Source organism: Sabethes cyaneus, chromosome 2 (genome assembly GCF_943734655.1).
Source record: "Sabethes cyaneus chromosome 2, idSabCyanKW18_F2, whole genome shotgun sequence".
Classification (NCBI taxonomy): domain Eukaryota; kingdom Metazoa; phylum Arthropoda; class Insecta; order Diptera; family Culicidae; genus Sabethes; species Sabethes cyaneus.
The window spans coordinates 121,307,458-121,331,199 of NC_071354.1; the positions used below are offsets into that span (position 1 = coordinate 121,307,458).

At 39.2% G+C, this 23,742-nt stretch overlaps 1 protein-coding gene and 1 long non-coding RNA gene across 4 annotated transcripts in view; one reads left to right on the forward strand and one right to left on the reverse strand.

The window, feature by feature from the left end:
- Positions 1-23,742, reverse strand: part of LOC128734148 (muscle calcium channel subunit alpha-1) — a 1,300,390-nt gene that overhangs the window by 586,709 nt on the left and 689,939 nt on the right. The gene's annotated exons all lie outside the window — the stretch shown is intronic.
- On the forward strand, positions 16,895-17,796 carry LOC128734149 (uncharacterized). Its single transcript, XR_008411970.1, has 4 exons — positions 16,895-17,327; positions 17,415-17,486; positions 17,558-17,658; positions 17,726-17,796. It is a non-coding gene; the product is annotated as an uncharacterized LOC128734149 (long non-coding RNA).

Below are 23,742 nucleotides of genomic sequence, written 5' to 3' on the forward strand. Positions count from 1 at the left end.
GATGAACTAGCTTATCTGGAACTCCTCTACGCCTAAGTGCGCCCCAGATGTTTTCGTGATTGAGTCGGTCGAACGCCTTTTCGAAGTCAACGAACACCAGCAGAAGAGAGTCCTGGAACTCGTTGATCTGCTCCAATATAATGCGGAGCGTTGTGATATGGTTTACACATGATCGGCCAGCACGGAATCCAGCTTGCTGCCGCCGGAGAGTAGCGTCGATCTTCTCCTGGATCCGGTTGACGATTATCTTACAGAGTACTTTGAGAGTAATACAGAGCAACGTGATGCCACGCCAGTTACCGCATTCCGTTAGGTCTCCTTTCTTAGGGACTTTGACCAATATGCCCTGCATCCAGTCCACCGGAAAAGTTGTGGTTTCGCAAATATTGTTGAAAAGCTGATGCATCATCTGGGCTGACAAAGATGGGTCAGCTTTGAGCATTTCGGCTGAAATACGATCTATCCCTGGCGCTCTATTGGATTTCATACTCTTGGTGGCTGCTACAATTTCATGCAGCGATGGCACCTCCGAGTTCACGCGATTTATTCGACGAACTGTAGGCGTCGTACGCTGCTGGTTTTGTTGGTCTCTGATATTTGAAACTCGGAAGAGTTGTTCAAAATGTTCAGTCCATCGCTTAAGCTGTTCTGTACGTTCAGTCAAGAGCTAACCAGCTCTGTCCTTTAACGGCATCTTTGTATTCATCCTGGCACCACTAAGGCGGCGAAAAATATCGTACAACAAACGGATATCACCATTGGCGGCGGCGGTTTCTCCTTGTTCGGCTAGGGAGTTAGTCCAGGCTCTCTTGTCCCGCCTACAAGCACGTTTATCAGCCCTCTCCAGTTCGGCGTGTTGTTGACGGGTAGCTGTCTTAGCCGATCTGGTCCGCGCTCGCTCAATGCCGGCTTTCGCCTCTCTCCGCTCTTCCTCCAAGTTTCATCCGAAATCCACTCCCTCCGACCACTGCGCGCTTTGCCGAGGGTTTCATCACTGGTCGCGATGAAGGCGTTCTTGATGCCGGTCCATTGCTCTTCGACGGTTCCACCAGGTGGCAACTCCGAGGCTCGAGATTCAAGTTGTTCGACAAAGGCCCTTTTCACCTCAGGATTCTCCAATCGGCGGACGTTGTAGCGGCACCCAACTTTCTCCTCCCGTCGTTGGACACGTGCGACGCGCAGACGTATCTCAGCGATAACAAGATGATGGTCGGATGCAATGTCAGCGCTGCGTTTGTTGCGTACATCAAGAAGGCTCCTTCTCCATTTCCGGCTGATGCAGATGTGGTCGATTTGGTTTTCTGTTCGGCCGTCGCGGGAAACCCACGTGACTTTATGTACTGGTCTATGGGGGAAGAGCGATCCACGAATGACCATGTCGTTATTACCACAGAATTCTGTAAACAGCTCCCCGTTTTCGCTCATCTCTCCTAGGCCATGGCGTCCCATGACGCGTTCAAGGTCCGCGTTGTTTGAGCCAATCTTCGCGTTGAAGTCGCCCATGTGAATTTGGATGTCCCCCTTCGGGATTTTCTCAACCACGCTGTTCAGCTGGCTGTAAAAACTCTCTTTCTCCTGCAGGTCGGCAGCATCTGTTGGCGCATAGCACTGGATTGCCGTAAGGTTCCTAACCCGTGTTCTGAATCTGACAACGATTATTCGCTCATTTATTGGTTCCCACTTCATCAGGGTCGCATGTGCCCCTGGGCTCAGTAGGAATCCAACTCCTCTTTCTCGAGTAGCATTTTCATCTCGTATGCCAGAGTAGAGCAAGACTTGCCCGGATGATGTCCTGTGTTCGCCAGTACCCGGCCAGCGGACCTCGCTCAGCCCCAGGATTTCAAGCTTCAGGCGGCTAGCTTCCCTTGCAAGTTAAGCCAGCTTGCCCTGCTGGGCAAGGGTCAGTATATTCCATGTTCCGATTCGTGTCCGTGTTTTCATGCTAAAGGTCGTTGCCAATAATCCGGAGAGATTTCTTCTTTCATTTTCGGTAACTTTTTGTATGTTCTGGTACAGTAGGCTGTTAATCTAAGGTCCTTATCCCGCTGATGGGGCTGCCATCTTAATGTGGGCGGGAGCCACCGTGCCCCCTTTTCTGTTAGCATACGACAACGGAAGTTGCGTACCCCAGCCGGCACCTCGTGGAGGTAGGAATAAGAGTTAATGAACAGAGGTTATGGAATGCACATGTTCACCCTTTGCCATTTTTTCCCACGCATCACTAAAATAATTAGGTTCATAATTGTTTTCAATGTTGCAATTCATCGATAAAAGTACTGATTCGGTTCGAAACACACTCAAAGGTGATTCCATAACGTCAAATTCTCTGGCAATGCTTTTCTAGCTGAGAATTATTTAATGAGAGTGAAAGAAAAGCGAATTACCACTCACTCTTTTCCATGCAATGATTTGATCGCTAGTGATGCCAATCAAAAACGAATACCTCGCATCGTGACTCATCGCGATGAATAGCTATGATTTATCAATTTTGGAAAACAGGCAAAAGCGCTATCGGATATTGAATTACACCGTCAAAAAACATGTACCTAACATTTTATGTTGGTTTTTCAATGCGACTATTAGCACCTGAGATACTTGGAATGTACATTTTTGAGACATAATACATAAATGCACTTCAAAACATCAACGTTTTTCTACACCCAGAAGACTTTTAATCTCATAAAATTATTTTAACATAACTATTCATAATTTTTCAACATTCACGTTAAGTGCAGCATAAATCTTTTTTTCGTGACAATGAGAAGCACCAGCAACGTTTGCAAATGTTTACAAGATACAAGCGATTTTTCAGACATGTTGGCAGAATCAAATTTTGAACAGTAACCGACGATATTCTTATTATCAGCCTTCATCGTTAGTCACACAAGAAGAAGATGTATTATTTTTCATAGCTTCGAACCTTCGAGGTACCAATTAATAATAATTATATTGCACCAGGTTTGCATTTCATTGAAACTAAATCTTGAGACCATTTTGTTTGTCCGTGTGCCGCTTGAAGTTACTGGTTGTGTATGGCGTTGCAAGTATATGTTGACGTTTGACAAGTTCATAATTATTATATGTGATACGAATAACGTTTTATATTTGAACGAGCAATATTTCTTTTGTAATTTGCCAAAAAATATGTTTGTTTACGTTTCACCGCAAAATACATTCTCGGTTGGATGACAGCGATTAACGATGATTAGCGATGAATGTGAGACAGAGATACCGAGCGAGTACCCGCTTACGAAAAAGTCGGATGCCTGGCAGAAATCGAACAGAATCAACTTGGCGTCAGCAGAATTTGACATTCAGAACCGGTTCGTTTTTTTCATTTTTTACCCTATATCCTCTTTTGTCACGAGTGACGTTTTCAAGCAAAAGCCTTGTCGAGATGCGCGTCGCAATTTGGGAAAAAGGTAAGAAAATAATATCAAACATATGGAAACAAGTTTAATTTAATGTTAAACTAGTTTTTTCCACACTCAACATGTTAAACATTTCGTTTTTATTTATTTTATTCGACAGACTACGTAGCCAGCTGTTGGTGTACCGAACATCTACAGGACCAGCTGCGGGGCCAGTTTCCAAAAAGCAAATAGATAGCAAATATATATTTATTTTGGACAGTAAAATGAGTGTAAGTTTGCAAAAAAATATTTGTATTTTTGCATTTTCAACCACATAATTACGCAAAATATAAAAATCAGTTGAGCTGGTTCCTATGCCGGTTCTGTTCGGCATGGCTGACAGAAATCCGGCAGAAAAATCAAAACAAAACCGTTAGGCGAAATTTCTGCCAGAATCGGTTGTTGCATTTCTGCCAGTTTTCACGGGTGACGGCGGCCAGAAATCCGGCAGAATGCCTGGCAGCCCAAGTAACAATTCTAAAACCACTTGGTTTTAGTTGAATTTTATAAAGGTTTTATTGCGGTATTAATCATTACCTCTGGTTTTATTGTGGTATTGCGCAATACCAAGCGAATACGAGTCCAAACACACTTATAGCTAACTAGAAAACCATAATAAAACTGTTAATAAAGCAAATTTATTGTGGTTGCTTGTATTACCACGTTAAAACTTGTTGGCTGCACCACGTCTCTTACAAACCTACCATACGTGTGGCGTATCGATACAAAATGGCTCACCAATCAAAATTGATCTTATCGCGGTTACTTGTCAAACCGCAATAAATCTGTTAGCTTTATAGAGCTATTAAAACGGTAACACCCTGACCAAACAGTTTTCTTGCTGCTATTATGAAGAATACCAAAGTTCAACACCAAAATCATTTTTTAATGCGAAGCCATATTTCCATATTCTGGTATTTTGTTTTAGCTCGCAAATAACAATTCATCAAAGCAAAGTGTTTTGCAGAAAAAAAGTTATTATCAATCGGTTTTCCTGTCAGAGGAAGCAACTAAAATGATTTTGGTAGAAATTGAGTTTGACTAACTGAATATTTTCAATTTGTTAAAACAACCAGTTTTCGAAAATGGCAAAATTTCAGTGGCGCGCTGATTATATCGACCTATCATATCAATATGCACGATGAAATTAAATGCGCACATGCTGCAAGCCAATGAAATTGCTTAAAATTTAATAAATATTCTATGGGATATTTTATTCTGGTCGCTATAAACCAAATCGTTCAGAATGATATGGCAGTAAAACCTAAACTTTTCTTCTTACGGATATATTTTCAAGTTGACAAAGCTAGTGAACTTATTTAGCTTTTACCAGAAAAGCGTAATACGAAATGCGAAAAGCGAAAAGCTTTTTTAAATTATGGCGATGGCTGTCAAGCAGCGAAAGCTTAACTGGTTTTATTGCTGCTTTGAGCAGAGCGTGATACGACTACTAGAGCTTATAGCCTGATTCTTATAGCGATTATGAAAACATTCTGAGGAGTGGGCCACTTGGTCAGAAACCGGTTTTATAGCGGTTATCAGAAAGTTCTGGTGCAGCTCACAGTTTTATTAGCGGTTTTATGAAATTGGGCATGAAAACCACTATACGAACGTAATAAAACTTGGAATTGTTACTTGGGAGAAGAAGTTCTTCGCTGCCAGATTTTTGTTCGATTTCTGCCGGACGCGCCTAAGCGGGTATTTTCGAGCGTAATCAATTCATATTTTGCCCACCAGTTTTTGCGTCGGCGATTCATCGCGAGCAATCAGGATACGATAGAGTTGCCAGTTGATAAGATGTAAATCGCTGATGAGCAGGTGATGAGCCTTCATCGTGATGAAAATTTGCAACATTGATTGTTTCTAATCTTTACTGTGGTTGGTTCCTACCAAAATCAGCAATAACATCTATAGAATCAAAACCTGAAATATAAACTCATTTAAAAAAAGTTTAAACGGCCAGGTTCACTTCAATTTATTTTCTGGTATATTTGAAAGCACATCGTGCAACACTGTCAAAACGGTGCAACACTAATAAAACGGATTCAATTTCTTTTTCTTGATCACGGGCTCGTATCAAAAGAGATCTATTTATAGACAGCTCGAACAGCAAAAACTGACAACCCAAAATAAGCTAACGATCAAATCATATGAGCATTTAAACTACCTTCATTCAAGAGTAGTTCTGGTACAGTGGTTAAGAAGTATAAACAATATATATAGAATGCCAGTGTCGCTGGTGTTTCATGGATATTTTAGTGGCAAACATGTTGCTGGTTCGTGTCTTGGATACGGGAACTACATTGTCAAATTGCCCAATAGAAAATTTTCCTGCCGACGAAATACCCCGAAACGACCAAATCGGGTGATTTATCCTACGTGATTTACGGAAAAGCAAAAGGATTTTTTATTGGGATGCCTTTTTAGTTTGACAAGCAGATTCCCGTTTCGAATCGATCACTCACACATATGCGCATACAATGTAAATACATAATTTTCAAATGTGTGATGTTTACCACGAGCACTGCAGCGACACTGGCATTCTAGATATATTGATTCAACTGGTTAAGACGATAGCATTGTGCGCGATATGTCGTGAGTTCAATTCCGACTGAAAGGGTGCAGTTTTGGAATTGAAAAAATGTGAGAAAATCTTTTTCTGTTGCTATTTGTAAATGTTCCCGATAAATAGTTGTACTATTTTTAACAATAGGCTGGGAAAATGTCGATATAGCAGATAGAGGCTAAGAAGTTTTTGCCATATTTTAACAAAATTATAACAAAATTTGTTAGAAACATCGTAAACTTTGTTATATTTTTGCTATCACTGCTAAGCAGTTTTGTTAGAATTTGAGTTATTTTAACCACTTACAGTGGCTAATTTATAACAGCCGTTGTTAGCAAAAAATCGGTCAAAAAATAACAGTATCAGTTATAATTTTGTTATGCCCTCCTGATCGGGTAACGCTCAACAATTTCTTCAATCTCGTTACTGGTGTTAAATCGTTGTAGTAACTCATCCGCTAGCTTTATCAAAATATAGCACATAGTTTTAGAAATTATTTTAAAATTGTCATCTTCGATTTTAAGGCCGAATGTTAGAAAAATTGCATAATTGATCAGTAGTAAAGTAAACTAGTAAAACTTTCTCAGAGCAAGAGACAGTGAAACGACTTACATGCCTGTTGCCATTCATGTCAAAAGCGAAGGACATTCGAATGACACATCAAATTTGCGATGAACTGGATGCTTTGGTTTTAATGTTATTTGTAACTAATGGCCTTTTTGAAGGCCACAAGCGAGTTAAGGAAGGTTATTGAAACAAGCTACGCATAATCATATTTAATACAATAATCTGTGCGCTGGTCATCCATTACTATTTCAACCTATATGATTCACAGAAGTGATTTTTAAAAGAAATCTTTATATCTCAATGGTTGCAGGCATTGTACCTACTTATGAACCCCCGTCCACATATTATCAAAGCCACCATTGCATTCATTGAAGAATTGAATCTGAATATTTCACTCTTCTCTTTTAAACATTCACAAACAATGGCACTGACAGATTCTTATAAACATACATATGCCAAAAATGCAGTTTACATTAGTCTTTGATCTAATGATCTGATTAGTCCTACGCCATCCTTTCGTATAACCTTTAGGGCTACCTTGTAGGTTTTAAATTTTAAGACTTGGCAACCCTATAACAAGGATATGCCAGGACACAACAATCGTACTCTAATAACCTCATTTTGAAAGAAAATAGCTCTATCCAACCTAAGAAATATCGTATTTAAATACATGTTTATTTCAAAGTACTTAGACCTACTTCACAGGACATTTAAACTGAATAATACGCCAGCATGAAAGCAAGTATGAAGACATGACATAGTTTATAACATTCTTATTTATAATTGCACCCATTGCAGGATTACTATATTTTATTTTCATAGAATTAAACGTTTCTGTTAGCAAAAGTTCTCTAGCTTTTGAATAAGAAATAATTGTACAATCATGTAATGACAATCTAATAACGAAAAACAAAGACTGCTAATTCTACTACAGCTATATCCAGTGCGTTTAATGAAGAACAAAAATTATAACTTTTACACTTAAGAAGTAAATTACCTTGAACAATTGTACGCCAATAACAGCAAACATAAATTGTAGTAAGTATGTCACTAGCATTATATTTCCGATAGTCTTTATAGCTACTATCACACATTTTACTACATACTGAGGGTGCATCAAATAGCGTATGTCACATCGGAGCGTTGTATTTTCAATTCGTATTCCATCGATGATGAGTTGTTGTTTTAGCAAACATAATGGTTATTTCAGTTCATATTATTTATAATAGTGAATTGTCACAGAGAGTAAATAAGAATATGGAAAGAAATATTGATTATTGTTCATATATATAATAGCAATTATTACGATCATATCAAATCATGAGTCATTCTAATCTTAACAACTGTTTCCAAATATTTTATCAACACTCACCCCAGAACACTGTCAACAATTCATATTTAGTAGTTCCCTGAATATTTAGTGTCATTAGGCCTGAATAGTCAAAATACTTTACATTAAAATGTTTTATATTCTTTTTTATAAAATGTTGTTTCAATCATTTAATCCTCTACACAGTAATCCATAGCTAGTAAATATATACCTTTCTCACATGATTCCACGTTAATAAAAATAAATAAATATGTGTTACAATTAATCGTATGAAAGTAGCTGCGTCCCACATCTCAGCGAAATAATTGGAGATATGAGTAGCTTTACATCAAAATTTTTTCAAACTTTTTAACTAAATTTTTCAATACTAGGTTGACCCGTCGTGGCTAGCCACGATACCAAACCATTTGAAAATCTATACCTATAAAAATGGAATTCTGTCTGTCTGTCTGTCCGTAGGTTCCTTATAGACTTGGAACTACTGAACAAGAGGAACTCGGTACCATAAATAAAATGTGGAAAAACTAAAGACTTGAATAGTTTCAGTTGCACATCAGATTTAAGCATACTAGACGTTAGCCTTAGAACATTATGCACCTTAGAAGACATAGCTATAGCTATGTGCACAGCTATAGCTGACTGTCCCAATCGAGGTTAGAAGTTAGAATGAAACCGAGGTTAGTACACTTGTCAATATAGTCAACAGTACTCGGACCAAGATATATGGTCGGTAATAGATTACGATTCCTATTCCTGGAAATAAACATCGCCATAGTTTTTTCAACGTTAATAGGTAAGAGGTTATCTTGTGACCAACTATTTATCCTTTGTAAGTCATAATTCAAGAGTCTTACCATCTCTTCAATAGGAAAATCAATAGAGCATAAATGGGTCATTCCACGTCAAGTGACTCAGAAAAAGTACAAACTTGTAATCGACCTTCTCGGATTTTCACAAAACTCGGTCAGATTGTTCGTTTTGAGTCAAGAAGCAAAAATCCCAAGTTTGGTGCCGATTGGAAGGGGGAACCCCCCTTTTATTAGAAAAAGCATCATTTTCGTCAAATTCGCTTATTTTCTTTTGCTTAGAGTAGACGCACCATACTTATCAAATAATGTTTGGTTTGTATTTCGAATATAGGCTTTAAGCCCTTTGCCCATTCTTAAATCTAATACTACAACATAGACTTACAAATAAATAAATTTCAATACGCAAAAAATTACAATTGAGTGGGTCAGAAGGAAAGGGGTGTAAGTGACAAAAAGTAAATTTCGAGAAAATTAGATCCAAAGTTAACATCGTCTAGAAAATTCGTCAGATTATATATAATAGAAAACCAATGACGCACCATGGTTGTGTTAGCTTTACTTTATTAAATTCTATAGATATCTTGGAAAACCACTTTGATTTTCGGGATTTATAAGATAGTTTTGAAAATGTTATTTGCACTTACACCCCTTTCCTTCTCAGTTATGCACTTGTACCCCTTTCATTCCAAGCGATTATAGGGAATTACTACTTGGAGTGAAAAGGGTGCAAGTGGGAATCATATTACAATCGTCTTCATTGAAAGGTAGGTTAGCCGGTAGGCAGCAGTAGTTCAGGATTTTCTCGCTACGTGGCGCTAGTCCAGATGTAATATTCTTGTATAGGCTGTATCCTACGCTACTGACTATTAAGAAAGTTGCAGTCTTCGGGAAGGTTGTTCAAATGACTGTCATCTCGGAAATTAAATTAAATTAAAATAGTTCAGAATATTCTCAACGTGCAGCGCTAGTGTATATGCGAACTCGTTTTATTTGCTATAGCTTATTATTCATGTAACCTAAGGTATTATTTTCTTAGGCAAAGTTGTTTGAGTAATAGCAGCCTTGCAGATGGTATAGAGATGGTATAGTGCAGAATTGCCTCACTACGTGGCGCTACCGTATATGTACTATTACAGTATACGCTGTAACTTACGCTACTGATTACCTAGAAAGTAGTGGTCTTCGAGAAGTTTATACAAGTGATTGTCACCTTCAAGATGGTATGAAAAATAGTTCAGAATTTTGTCATCGGCGGGGCTAGCGTATATACGTATACGTTATATATCATGATATGAGTAACTAAAAATATTACTTTCTTCGGGAAAACGGTTTTAGTATAGCAGCCTTGCTAATAGTAGGGAAAATAGTACATAAGTGTCTCACTGCGTGGCGACAGCGTACATGTAATGTACTTGTGAAGAATCTAAGAAATCGCTTTTTTCGGAAATGGAAACAACGTTAGTCATCGATTTTCCTAGAATTCTAATTGTATGTAATCCCTGATTTGCCTGATTAAAAAAATCTCATTGTTTGTTTCTCACTCCCCCCATCCCCTTCAGTGGCATGACATCTTAAAATCAAAATCTTCTTAAAATATTTGTAATGGCCTAACTTCAGAACGGCTGAACCTAAGAAATAAGTTTATATGACGTAATTTGTTCAATTATTCTCGGCTATAGTGGTAGTGTGTCCAGAGCACTCTAATTTGTTCAATTTGTTATGCGAAGAATTTGATCTATTTCTTAATTTTACAAAAATAAGTAAAATTTGAAAATTTTTGAAAAATTGTCAGAAGAAAACAAAAAATCCGATAGAGTGCCCATTAGTAGCTCTTCGCCAGATTTTAGAACATGTTTTAACTTATCATTAATAAAGATGAGACGAATCTGAGGGGACATGTTTTGAGATAATTCACGTTTTATGCTTTTTATTTTGATTTTGCTTTCAGCGTATTTTTTTTGAAAATACGCTTAATTTCCTTCAACTTTTCCGTTGACGTCATTTTTAACAAATAAAGTAGTTTTCAAGATATATTTTGAAAAAAAAAGTTTTGTTTATAAATACGCCTTTTTGAAAAGTTACTCCAGACGAAAATAATTGTTTCATGGAAAATGAATCCTTGCGTAGCGTCTAACATATCAGCAAAATTTCATCCCAATAAAAAATATTCAAGATAAACCGTTTTGTTAGTTGAGCTGGCATTGCTCATATAGTGCACTTAAACCCCTTTCCTTCCAAGTGAAAACCAACTTTTATTTTGCTGTTTTTTTCATGATTCTAAAAAAAGTCATCAAACGGTAAAATTTTGACGTGAATTTTCTAGCATGCATAAAACCACGCTCAAAGTATCGTTTCCTACCATTATCTCGATTTTTTCAATTTTGTCACTTACACCCCTTTCCTTCTCACCCCCTCAATTGTCCTAAAAATTAAAAATATTCGATTTATCGTAATTGTCCTCTAAAGTATAAACTGAGTCTATGTCTTATCACATCCGAGCTCATGCCAATGGTTATAACATGTTGCAATGCATTGAAGACGTTCATGAATCGGGAAGTCGGTTCGTGCTGTGAGTAATTTCTAGACCTAAAAGGTAGGTCAAAAATCCTACGTCGTCGGAGCGTGACTGCACTATCATTAAATATCAATCGACTGGTCAGAGGTTGGCTGTTTGTTCGTTCTGAGAGAATGTCCGTGAAGAATATGATATCGGCTATCTTGTGCCTCGAATGGACCGTATCAATATCCACCAAAGAACAGAAATCATGGTAAGGCGGTAGTTGTTCTCCGTTCCATCTGACATTCCTGAGAGCGAATCTTACAAATCTCTTCTGAATCCCTTCGATACGGTGTATGTGCGTTATATACAGCGGGCGCCAAATAACGCTAGCGAAATCAAGTTTGCTTCTGACGAGGCCTTTGTAGATCGCTAGTACTGCATGAGGGCCATCGAGATCACGGTCAAATCTTCGGACAAGTGCGTTAAGCTTCAAACTCTCATTGATGACATTGTCAATGTGCCTATTGAAGGAGAGTGAGCGATCAAAAGTTACCCCAGGTCGCGGACAAATTCAACTCGCGGAACAACATTGCCTCGGTATGCGTAGTCAAAAATCACAGGATTAGCTTTTCTGGTGAAATGACTGTTATGACTAACAGAGCACTTAGGGGCCATCCAGATACCACGTGGACAGAAAAATACCAATTTTCAACCCCCCCGTCCCCCTCCGTGGACAAGCGTGGACATTTGCTCAACCCCCACCCCCCTCCCCTGTTTGTCCACGTGGACATTTTTACAGTTTGGTTTTCAACTTCATTTATGCAATATTTATTGAAAAAGCTTACGTGAAAGGAAGCTCCAGTCTAAAGTCACCGACACAATGCATACCAAATTTTAGTCGTTGCGGAAATTTGAGTTTTTCCATAGTTTTTCCGTCAATTTTCCTCAACGTCTTAAAATCCGTATGTAAGGTGTTTGGATCTTAATTCATGTTCTACTGCAAATTATTATTATCGACTACAAGAAAGTCCGTTTCAGCTTGACGATTCTTCTTTGTCCAGAGCATCCCCTACTAGCACGGTTGTTACAAAGTTGTTGTGGTAGCCGAAATATGACTAATTTCAGTCTTAATTCGGTTGCTTCAACTAAATGGACCTAAAGTGTGCTACTGAGGTCTTTGTCTAACCAGAGCACTTCAGCTTGACCGTCTACTTCAACACAACACAAGATCTTTCCGAGACGATGTGATTCGTTAAATTTTCTGAAGGCGAATCCTTTTGGAAATACGTTGCCCATGGATACCTTTTTTGTGGTGAGCTGCATTTGATGTTGAGGCAAAATGCCATCCACATTTGGTGCAAGCGATACAATATTCGTGAATTCATCCAGGCTAGGCAGTCAACATCTAAGTGTACTAACGCAGGCTTAATCTTTTCAACAAGATTTATGTCAGATATGTGCTCTCGTAATGCTCGGTTCATGTATTTAGGTCAACATATGCCTCAGAAGATAAAATTTTATTTAAGGTATAATTAGTCCTCGTCGATTCTGCCAATTTCAAAAGAAGTTTTTTTGTTTGAAACAAAAATTCTGTTCATGAAAATTAATTCGCTGTGTTCAGATTCGCAAGTAGAATGCAGTATAAACAGAATCCCGCTTTTGGGCCCAAAAACTGCATCCGAAATTGGGCTCTCCGACGAAAAGCTAATGACTGCTAATTTCCCGTTAAGCTCAAAAACAATCACTGATCAATGGTCAATGTTTTTAATTTCTATTTTTTGTAGGAAAGAAAACTTGTCCACGTGGACATTTTCCATACCCCCTCCCCCCATTCCGTGGACAAGTGTGGACATTCTTACACCCCCCACCCCCCTCTAAGCTGTCCACGTGGTATATGGATGGCCCCTTATTCGTGTTTACTTTCAATTCTCGGTTTTCGCAGTACGTTCCTACATGACCTAAGTCGAGCTGTAATTTCACGCAATCATCAATAGATTTGATCGGAAACAAGATTTTCACAACATCTGCATAAATCAGCATAGTTGCATGGGAGATAGCATCTGGCAATTTGTTCATCAGAAGCACGAATAGCAATGGTCCTAAGTGACTGCATTGTGTTACTCCTGAGTGCACAGTAAACGAACGAGATTTGTAGTCACGAATTTTTACAAATTCTACTCTATACTTGAGATAAGATTTTAACCAGTTGTATAACGAGACACGAATGCCGAAAACTTTAACAGTCTCCAAGATACTATTAATGTCGACTGCATCAAATACTTTGCTCATATCTATATATATGCAATCCACTTGAAATCCCTTAGAAATGTGATCTGTAACTGTAGAGCTGAATTCACAGGGGTTTGTAACAACTGATTTTTTCTTCAGGAATCCATGTTGCACAGGAGAAATACGGTTAACTACATTGTCGTAAAGGCGACTGTAAACTAACAACTCGAAAAGCTTCGGAATAGCTGATTCGATAGCAACTCCACGATAATTTTCCACATCGTCTCTGGCCCCTTTCTTATGTATTGGAGTGATGTGCGAGTTTTTCCAGATTCTCGGAAAATGGTCAGTAGCTAATGACACATTGAACAAGCGTACAAGAGGCACCACAAGTTCTAGACGAAACTCTTTCAGGATTCTATTTGCCAGCATATCCGGTCCTGCAGACTTATGGACATCGAGCTCACGAATACCGTTTTCTACACACGTATTGGATAATTGGTATGGTACATCCTCAGTATTAACGGGCAATCCGGGGATGCTGCCAGTTGCTGCAGTAAAAACACTTTCGAAAAACTTCGCGAATTTTTTTTCCATATGTGTACTCATTACTGCGACCAGCATGGTTGATCTATTGTAATATCGCCCGGGTGTTTGCTGTATGACCTGCACTGCATTTCTTTTTGCTATAATCGCCATTGAGTGAGCGATATGCTTATTAAATTTTATGCGTGCTTGCTTATATTGGGGTTTACCCTTCCTTTAAAGCTTGATCTACTTTACCAACTTATTCCTCGCTGCCAGCACTATCCCATATCATAGGCGTCCCTGGCGAGGACTCATTCGTACCTCTGACCAATACACTTAACTATAGGAGGGACATTTGCACTATCAAAAGGCTTCAGGGGGTAAATATAGAATTCAACACGAAGGAAGGGTAAATGGAGGGGCCTGAGAATAAACCCATGCTAAAGTCACTTGACATCAAATGGCTTGATTCTACTAAGATTCGAACCCACGACTACTCGCTTGTCAAAGCAGACTCGGTAACCTTGCGGCTACGGAACCCCCTGAACTTCGCGAATAGTTCAGTCGATGATTGAACATCAGCAGATGTGACACCCCTGTAACTAACACAATCCGGAACGCCAGGACTCTTTTTTCTACTGTTCACAAATTTCCAAAACGATTTGGGGTCTCTTTTCAAACGAAACTGAATGTCTGCGATATAAACCTGATACGATTCCCGATCAGCAGCCTTAAAAATTCTCAGTATTTGTTTGTAGTTTGTCACGTTTTCGTTTGAAGGAGACCGACGCATTCGTTTTTGGATTTTTGGATTTGATTTGTCTTTATTGATGTGTAGGCTTTGCCCGTTATCAGACTTAAAAAAAATATAAATACATACAAAAAATGACTTATCAACATTACATGGAATTGTTAAAATATTCCCTAAGACTAGATTTTAATTGAACACTAGACATATTAACAGAAATGACGGGATGAAGATTATTGTAAACACCCATTATCCGATACATGGGCTCGTTCCGGGCGTAATTCTGCGACCTGTTTGATAAGTGAAACGGCCTAACCCTTCTTAGGTTGGTTCTACCTTCGTAGTTCGTCACCTGGCTGCACAAATATGGAGCAATGTATTTTCCAGAAACAACGTCTTTGAGAAACAACACATCTATCAAAATTCTTCGATCGCTGAGACTGTTGATTCCTACTAGTAAGCATAGCGATCGGTAGTCCGGCATTTCGTCTCTCCAACCAAGATTACGCACAGCATATCGCACAAATTTTTTCTGTACCCGCTCAATTCGATTGATGTATACGTTATAAATTGGTCGCCACACCACGCTTGCGTACTCGATGGTCGTGCGAACCAAACCATTGTATATAGCGATTATCGTGTACGGATCATCTAGTTCGCGGCTGTATCGCTTCACCATGCCAAATAATGAGTTCGCTTTCGTTACAATTTTCTCGACATGTTTACTAAAGGTCAGTTCACTGTCCATTTCCACGCCTAAATCGCAATGGCACGTTTTCCTTGGGACTAAATCCGCACCGAGATGGTATTCATACTCAATTTTGTTAGAATTGCGACCGAATGAAATCACGTTACACTTGGCAACGTTCACTTTTAACCCAAACAGTTCACAAAAGTGGAGAAAACGATTTAAATTCTCTTGAAGAATCGTACAATCTTTCAAGCCGCGCACAGGTATAAATATTTTTACGTCGTCAGCATAAATTAACACGAATACATCCACTAACGTATCTGGGAGTTCATTCATGACAACCACGAATAATAGAGGTCCCAAATGACTCCCTTGAGGTACTCCTGAACTTGTTACAAACACTTTGGAATCAGTGTTGTGTAGCCTTACATACTGCAAACGGTTAGTCAAGTATGAATGCATCCATACTAAACAGACCCCATCAACTCCATATTTTCGCAAAACCGCAATCATTGCATTTATGTTGACCAAATCAAACGCCTTGGACATATCTGTATAAATAGTGTCCACTTGGTAACCAGCCGACATCCATTGCACAGTTCTGGAAACAAATTCTGTTAAATTTGTCACTGTTGAGCGTTTTTTAACAAATCCGTGTTGACAGTTTAGGATTAGAGGCTCGATCCACGTATACACATAATCATAAACAATGCTTTCAAACATTTTTGGAATAGCCGATAAAATGGAAACACCTCTATAATTTTCAACAAACGTTTTCGAACCATTTTTGTGAATTGGTACAATATATGATATTTTCCAGATGTCTGGGAACAATCCTGTCGTTAAAGATGTGTTGAAAAGTATGAACAGCGGAAGCAGCAAGCCATCCACACATTTCTTAAGCAAAGAGTTCGGTATCCCATCCGGTCCAGGTCCTTTTGATTCATCTAGCGATTTTATTTTATTACAAATTGTTTCGATATCTAAACTGATTACAGGCATGTTCATGTTGGGTGCGACAAATTCAGAGACATTGGTAACGGTTGCACGGTCGTAGATACTTTTAAAGAAATCAGCAAACAAATCGACGGTGTCTTGAACATTTTCACTTTTCCTGTTATTTAGAACAACGTTTACAGGAACACCTTTGTCTTTACGTTTGCTGTTTATGAAATTCCAGAAACATTTTGGGTTAGACTGGATATTTCTTTGCAGCCCGTCTAAATACGAGCGGTGCAGTAATCGGTTTCTTTCTTTGAAGTTGTCTCTTGTCCGATTATACGCAATTTCATCAGCTACATACCGCGTCCGTCGAAATTTGTTGTAGAGCTTCTTTTTTTCCCTAAGCAATTTTATCGTTTCATAATCGAACCATACCGGATATTTGCGGTTGTCTTTCACGTTTCTTACACGGCAATGGCGTGATAATATGCCGTATATAATATAATAAAACACAATCACATTGTAGTCAAGAGCTGTTTCGGTATTCCACGTATCACCCTCAATTATATTCAAAACGGAAAATTTCCGTAGAAAATCCAACATAGAAGCAACGTGAGGTTTCATATCGTCCCTATTAAAAGCATCGTTAGAAATAAATACGCCGCGCCAGTCTACATCTTGTAATTCCTCGGTAATCCGTGCACTCATAGCATCGTCGATTAGGCGAGTGTCTAAAACCTTTATCGCTTTATCGGAGTGTGCGACAAAATCATTGGATGCCATAGGCAACTCAGTAAAAGTAACGTCAATTGACATAGCATTATGATGCACTTCTGTCTTGATCAGCGGATCACTCACCTCAATACGACAGCACTCATCGTCTGTTGTAAACAACAAATCGAGAAATCTGTTGTTTTGATTCGGGATACCGCAAATTTGGAAAAAGCCACAAGCAGCCATCGAATCAACGAACAGTTCTTCTTCTGGCTGGCGTACTTGATAAGGTAAGAAATGCAAATCCTTTTCAGTTTCACGACACCAAGTTGTGTTTTTAAGATTGAAATCACCCACGACAACAATTTTGCTTTCAGGTGACGATGAATCTACAATATTGCGGATGCTTTCTACGTATGATGCATAGCGACCAAAATGCGAATCAGGAGGTATGTATACACAACAAAGAATAATTTCAATTTTGTTCAATCGAATTTTAACGGTAATTTCCTCATTGCAGGACGATTCGAAAATAACGTTACTATAAAACTTCTGATTAACAGCAATCAGTACACCACCGCCGCTGGTTTTATCAGAATTCGATGAGGATCTATCGCAACGGTAAACTACAAACGATTGTGGAAACACAAACGAATTTTGAATTGATTCATTTAAATTTGTTTCACAGAAAGCATAAACATCGAAATCACGCTCCAGTGCGGACATGAAGACAGCTTCGAGCCGGCTACTGCTTCGGATTCATATTCTGGTAATATATGTGCAGGCTTATTTCATTTTTTTCATACTGATAGCAATTTTGTTTAACAGATGAATCACGCAAGCAACAGTTATACACTTCTGGACAAGTGGAATCATTAAGTAACGGTGAAAAACGAGGCGAAGCAGAATATCGGGGATTACTCGTTTGGCTGGCTTGGCGGGGGAATAGGAAATAATTTCGGCTGAATCCCGCGAGTGAATTCAAACTCACGGAAATAAATACCCTTCTGCCAAGATGAGGCAGACATAGCTTTTTCTTTATATTCCGATCCAATTCCAACCTTGAAAGACACATAGCTAAGCTCTTCCAGTCTTCTATCCCGAGGAACAAGTTTAACGATATCAATTGCGGATTCCGGTTCAATTTCCAAATTGCTGCGCACTAAGTTCGAAATTTCTTCCACGGTGGCTCGTGGATCAAATTTCGATAGATACAGCCAGCATTTTGTCTCCTCTCGAGCGAGCGGCACTATTATATTGGCATCGACCTCTTTGTTACCCATAAACTCAGTGCGCTGCTGGCTACGCATTACTGCTTCGCCACTGGCACCAACTCGGACACGTTTAGCAGTTTGAGGTGGGAAGTTGAAGCTTGCAGTGCGTTTGGGGGTACGGGGTGTAAGATCAAGAATAGTATTGATCTTTGCGGTATTTTTTTGCACTTCGCTTCGCAACTCTTCTAACACTTTATTCTGTTGCACCTCGAGATGAAGCATAGCTTCGTTTGTAGAAGCGATTGCTTGACGAAATGTGGTATTTTTCATCATTTTGGTGCATGCCGCGCACATCCAAAACAGTTGTTCACGGCTGCGGATCAACTCCCTTACTTCATTTGTAAGTCCGACACAGTCCAAATGAAATGTAGATTTGCAAAATCCTTTACAGGTTATTTCCTCCTCACCGGGTAACTCATTCGCGCAGGAAAAACAAATGCTCGACATCGTATCGTTGCTTGACGAAAATAAGTTCGAAAAAAGCGAATAACGGCTTGGATTATCGTATGAACTTCACTTGATTCTGATGAATCTGATCTTTGCGTATTAGATAATAGCGATCGCGAATAAAAATTGACAAAACTATCACAGTAATTATAAATTTTATGCGACGAAAATTATCTAAGCGGCACTCACTGCAATTCACTCACATTTTAGAGCTGCTCTTTTCTCCATTAAATTTATAAGCGCCGGTGTGAACCATTCTGGATAACTGTGTGAATATTTTTGCCGTTTCGTCATCACCGGAGAATGACGAGAAAATATGTCAAAAAATATATAATAAAACAGCTGTGCATTATAATCAATTGAATTCTCGATAACCACCGTATTTCCACAACCAATATTTAAAATGTTCATTGATCGGAGCAACTCGCGCATTCTTTCCGTTTGTCTTTGATGTTACTCGCAGCCGTGAAAAATGTCTTCTGATATAAACAGATCATGCCAACTGATATTTGCAAGTTCCAAACAGGCGTTTCCATTTCAAATTCGGCAGGTTCAATTCCCCGGCAACGATAATTTCATCATCAGGACCAGCTGATTCGACAATGAATTCGACGAATGAGCAGAACGAGCGATAGCGTTCAACACTGGAGGTAGGTGGAATATAGCCACAGCACAAAAAAGTGCACCATTGGCTATTGATAATTTCACACAAATTGCTTAGTTACTTTCGGCCTTTGCGTGTTCGGTGCTTCTGAAGCGATTGTGTATGGCAATTAATACACCACCGCCGGATTGTTTGTCGCTATTGGTAGTGTTTCTGTCGGAGCGGTAAATGTTGAAGCAGGGCGAGAAGAATGATGAATCTATCACTGTGTCGTCCAGGTGAGTTTCAGAAAATGCATATATATCTATATAGCGAAGATAAAAATACATTTTTTTGCCTTTCGCTACCTCTTATGCTGTTCATGTTCTGATAATAAATGTCCTTTCCTTTCCACAGCGTTTTTCGTGGACAAGCGTACATTGGCAGAAATTTCGCTATTATGGGGCTTCATTTCAGGTACATTATCATGTTTTACATCGTTTGTAACAGTTTCATTACAATCAGGGGTGACATTGCGCATCTCGTTTCGAGTTATTTTCGTTCGAGACGCCCATTTGTTTAACGTGGTCAAAACGAACGAAAATCACTCGAAACGAGATGCGCAATATCAACCCAGTTTCGATTCCAGATGCGTTCGTTGGTTCAAAATCACTGTCTTGGTGGAAAGCTGGCTGGCGGAGTGAGAAAGTTGTCTGCGTTGGAATCATTAGCCCTAGCGCTAAGTCGAAAAGGTTGTATTCCAATACCGTTCACAAATTCACGGAAATAAATCCTTTTTTGCCAGCTCGAGGGCTGCATCGCTTTTTCTTTAAACTGCAAATCGATACCGACTTTGAACGATACAAAAGTCATACGGTTCAAGTCGGCATCCCCACGTACCAATTTGACTACTTCGACCGGAGCATCAGTCTCAAGATTCTGTTGCACTAATCTAGAAATTTCATCCACAGTGGCGTGTGGCGAAAATCTAAATAGAAACAGCCAGAATTTTTGCGCACGCGATGCGACTGGTGGTATAGTAGGGAGAGACATTCCCGTTTCGGGTTCTTTGTCTCCACAAAGCACTTGCGGTGAGTTTGTTTCGTCATGTAAATTGTCAATTAAAATGCGAGGGCGCACTCCCAAGTAACAATTCTAAAACCACTTGGTTTTACTTGAATTTTATAAAGGTTTGATTGCGGTATTGATCATTACCTCTGGTTTTATTGTGGTATTGCGCAATACCAAGAGGTTACGAGTCCAAACACACTTACAGCTAGCTAGAAAACCATAATAAAACTGTTAATAAAGCAAATGTATTGTGGTTGCTTGTATTAGCACGTTAAAACTTGTTGGGTGCACCATGTCTCTTACAAACCTACCATACGTGTGGCGTATCAATACAAAATGGCGCACCAATCAAAATTAATCTTATCGCGGTTACTTGTCAAACCGCAATAAATCTGTTAATTTAATAGAGCTACTAGCTGACCCGACAAACTTCGTATTGCCACAAATTAACCTGTGTTGTACATATATCATGAATCTCGGATGATCTTTGTCACCATCTCGAGTTTTGCAAGTTTCTGAGGAGTTCAACCTTAGATGATTCATTTTGGCAGTTACGTAACTACGAAAGCTTCCCAGGCAACCAAAAGCATCACCAAAGCTATTCAAATGTAGGCCAAAAAGCATTTAAGTCGCCTTAAATGCTACTTAAATGCAATTTTGGCAAAATATACAGCTACTTTACTAAGAACCTTCTTATAGTGCTGACAATGCTAATTTACAGCTAATTACCGACAAGAAAAATTTGAATACAATTTTGGATGCCAATTTACAACACCTATGCAGTCAAAAAGAAATATACAAAAGCGTGTAGTATAAAATGCCAGATACGCTGATTTGCTGCTTATGTTAATGCTTATTAGTTACCAGGAATGGGTAGTATAATATACAAATTTGCAATTTTTCCTCACAGTAAAGTAGAAAACAACTCCCCTGTCCCCTCAGTGCATAGCCAGAAAGCGGATAGTAATATTCGCCATGATTGCACAACATTTCACTGAATATCATTTTGCGAAAAAACTTTAAACGGAATGTACCATTTCACGGAAAACTTTTTTGTGGAAAGTACCATTTCGCGATCCTCTCCTTATTCGCTGTCGTTCGTTCCAGGAAACCCAGGTAGACCTAGGAAAACAAATAAACCTTGACAGTAGTGATTTCTGCGGGGAGTTGCCTTCCCAAAGTGGGCGGCGCTTCCGACGGCGGGTCACCGGCAACACTCGCGGCCGTCTCGTCCTGAATGATCTAGTGTTACTATAGATAGTTTTTGTGGTCTTGTTATTGACTAATGTTTTATGGAAGTGTCTCGAACTTCTCGAGTTCGATTAGTTTTTGAGTTTCGCAAAAATTTCTGTTTTATTTGTACGAGAGTCCATATCCCCCTACCACAGGGGTGAGAGGTCTCTAACTGTCATAAAATAAATTCAAGATTCCAAAATCTACCACATGCCAAATTTGGTTCCATTTGCTTGATTAGTTCTCGAGTTATGAGGAAATTTGTATTTCGTTTATATAGGAGCCACCCGTCTTAAAGTTGGGAGGGGTCCTAATTCACCATAGAAAATTTTCTTGCCCTCGAAAACTTTCACATGCCGAATTTGGTTCCATTTGCTTGATTAGTTCTCGCGTTATGAGGAAATTTGTATTTCATTTGTATGGGAGCCCCCCCTCCTAAAGTGGGGAGGGGTCCCAATTTATCATAGAAAAAAATTTTGTCTCCAAAAACACCCACGTGCCAAATTTGGTTCCATTTGCTTGATTAGTTCTCGAGATAAGAGGACATTTTCGTTTGTATGGAAGCCCACCCTCTTAAAGGAAAGATGGGTCATAACTCGCTTTCTAGAGAGGAGAGGGGTCTCGATTCACCATAGAAAAAAATCTAGCCTCCAAAACCACTTACATGTCAAATTTAGTTCCATTTGCTTGATTATTTCTCGAGTTATGAGGAAATTTGTTTTTCATTTGTATAGGAGTCCCCCCTCCTAAAGTGAGGAGGGGTCCTTATTCACCATAGAAAATATTCTTGCCTACAAAAACACCCACAAGCAAAATTTGATTCCATTTGCTTGATTAGTTCTAGAGTTATGAGGAAATTTGTATTTCGTTTGCATGGGAGCCCCCCCTCCTAAAAAGGTAAGGGGTTCTAATTCATCATAGGAAAAATGGTTGCTCCAAAAACATCCACGTGCCAAATTTGGTTCTATTTGCTTGATTAGTTCTCGAGTTATGAGGAAATTTGTATTTTGTTTGTATAGGAGCCCCCTCCCCCCTCCAAAATTGGGGAGGGGTCCCAATTCGTCATAGAAAAAATTCTTACCTCCAAACACACCGCCGTGCCAAATTTGGTTCCATTTGTTTGATTAGTTCTCGAGTTATGAGGAAATTTGTATTTCATTTGTATGGGAGCCCCTCCTCCTAAAGTGTGGAAGGGTCCTAATTCACCATAGAAAATATTCTTGCCCTCGAAAACTTTCACATGCCAAATGTTGTTTCATTTGCTTGATTAGTTCTCGAGTTATGAGGAAATTTGTATTTCATTTGTATGGGAGCCTCTCCTCCTAAAGTGGGGAGGGGTCCTAATTCATCATAGAAAAAATTCTTGCCTCCCAAAACACCCACGTGCCAAATTTGGTTCCATTTGCTTGATTAGTTCTCGAGTTATGAGGAAATTTGTATTTCGTTTGTATAGGAGCCCCCCCCCCTTCTTAAAGTTGGGAGGGGTCCTAATTCACCATTGAAAATTTTCTTGCCCTCGAAAACTTTCACATGCCAGATTTTGTTCCATTTGCTTGATTAGTTGTCGATTTATGAGGCAATTTGTATTTCATTTGTATGGGAGCCCCCCCCCCTCCTAAAGTGGGGAGGGGTCCCAATTCATCATCGAAAAAATTTTGTCTCCAAAAACACCCACGTGCCAAATTTGGTTCCATTTGCTTGATTAGTTCTCGAGTTATGAGGAAATTTGTATTTCATTTGAATGGAAGCCCCCCCTCTTAAAAGGGAGAGGAGTCATAATTCCCCTTCTAAAGTGGGGAGGGGTCCCAATTTACCATAGAATAAATTATTGTCACCAAAAACACCCACATGCCAAATTTTGTTCTATTTGCTTGATTAGTTCTCGAGTTATGCAGAAATTTGTGTTTCATTTGTATGGGAGCCCCCCTCTTAGTGGTTGGAGGGGTCTCTTTCTGGCCCCAAAAACCTCTACATGCAAATTTTCACGCCGATTGGTTCAGTAGTTTTTGGTTCTATAAGGAACATACGGACAGACAGACCGACCGACAGACCGACCGACAGACAGACAGACAGACAGAAATCCTTCTTTATAGGTAT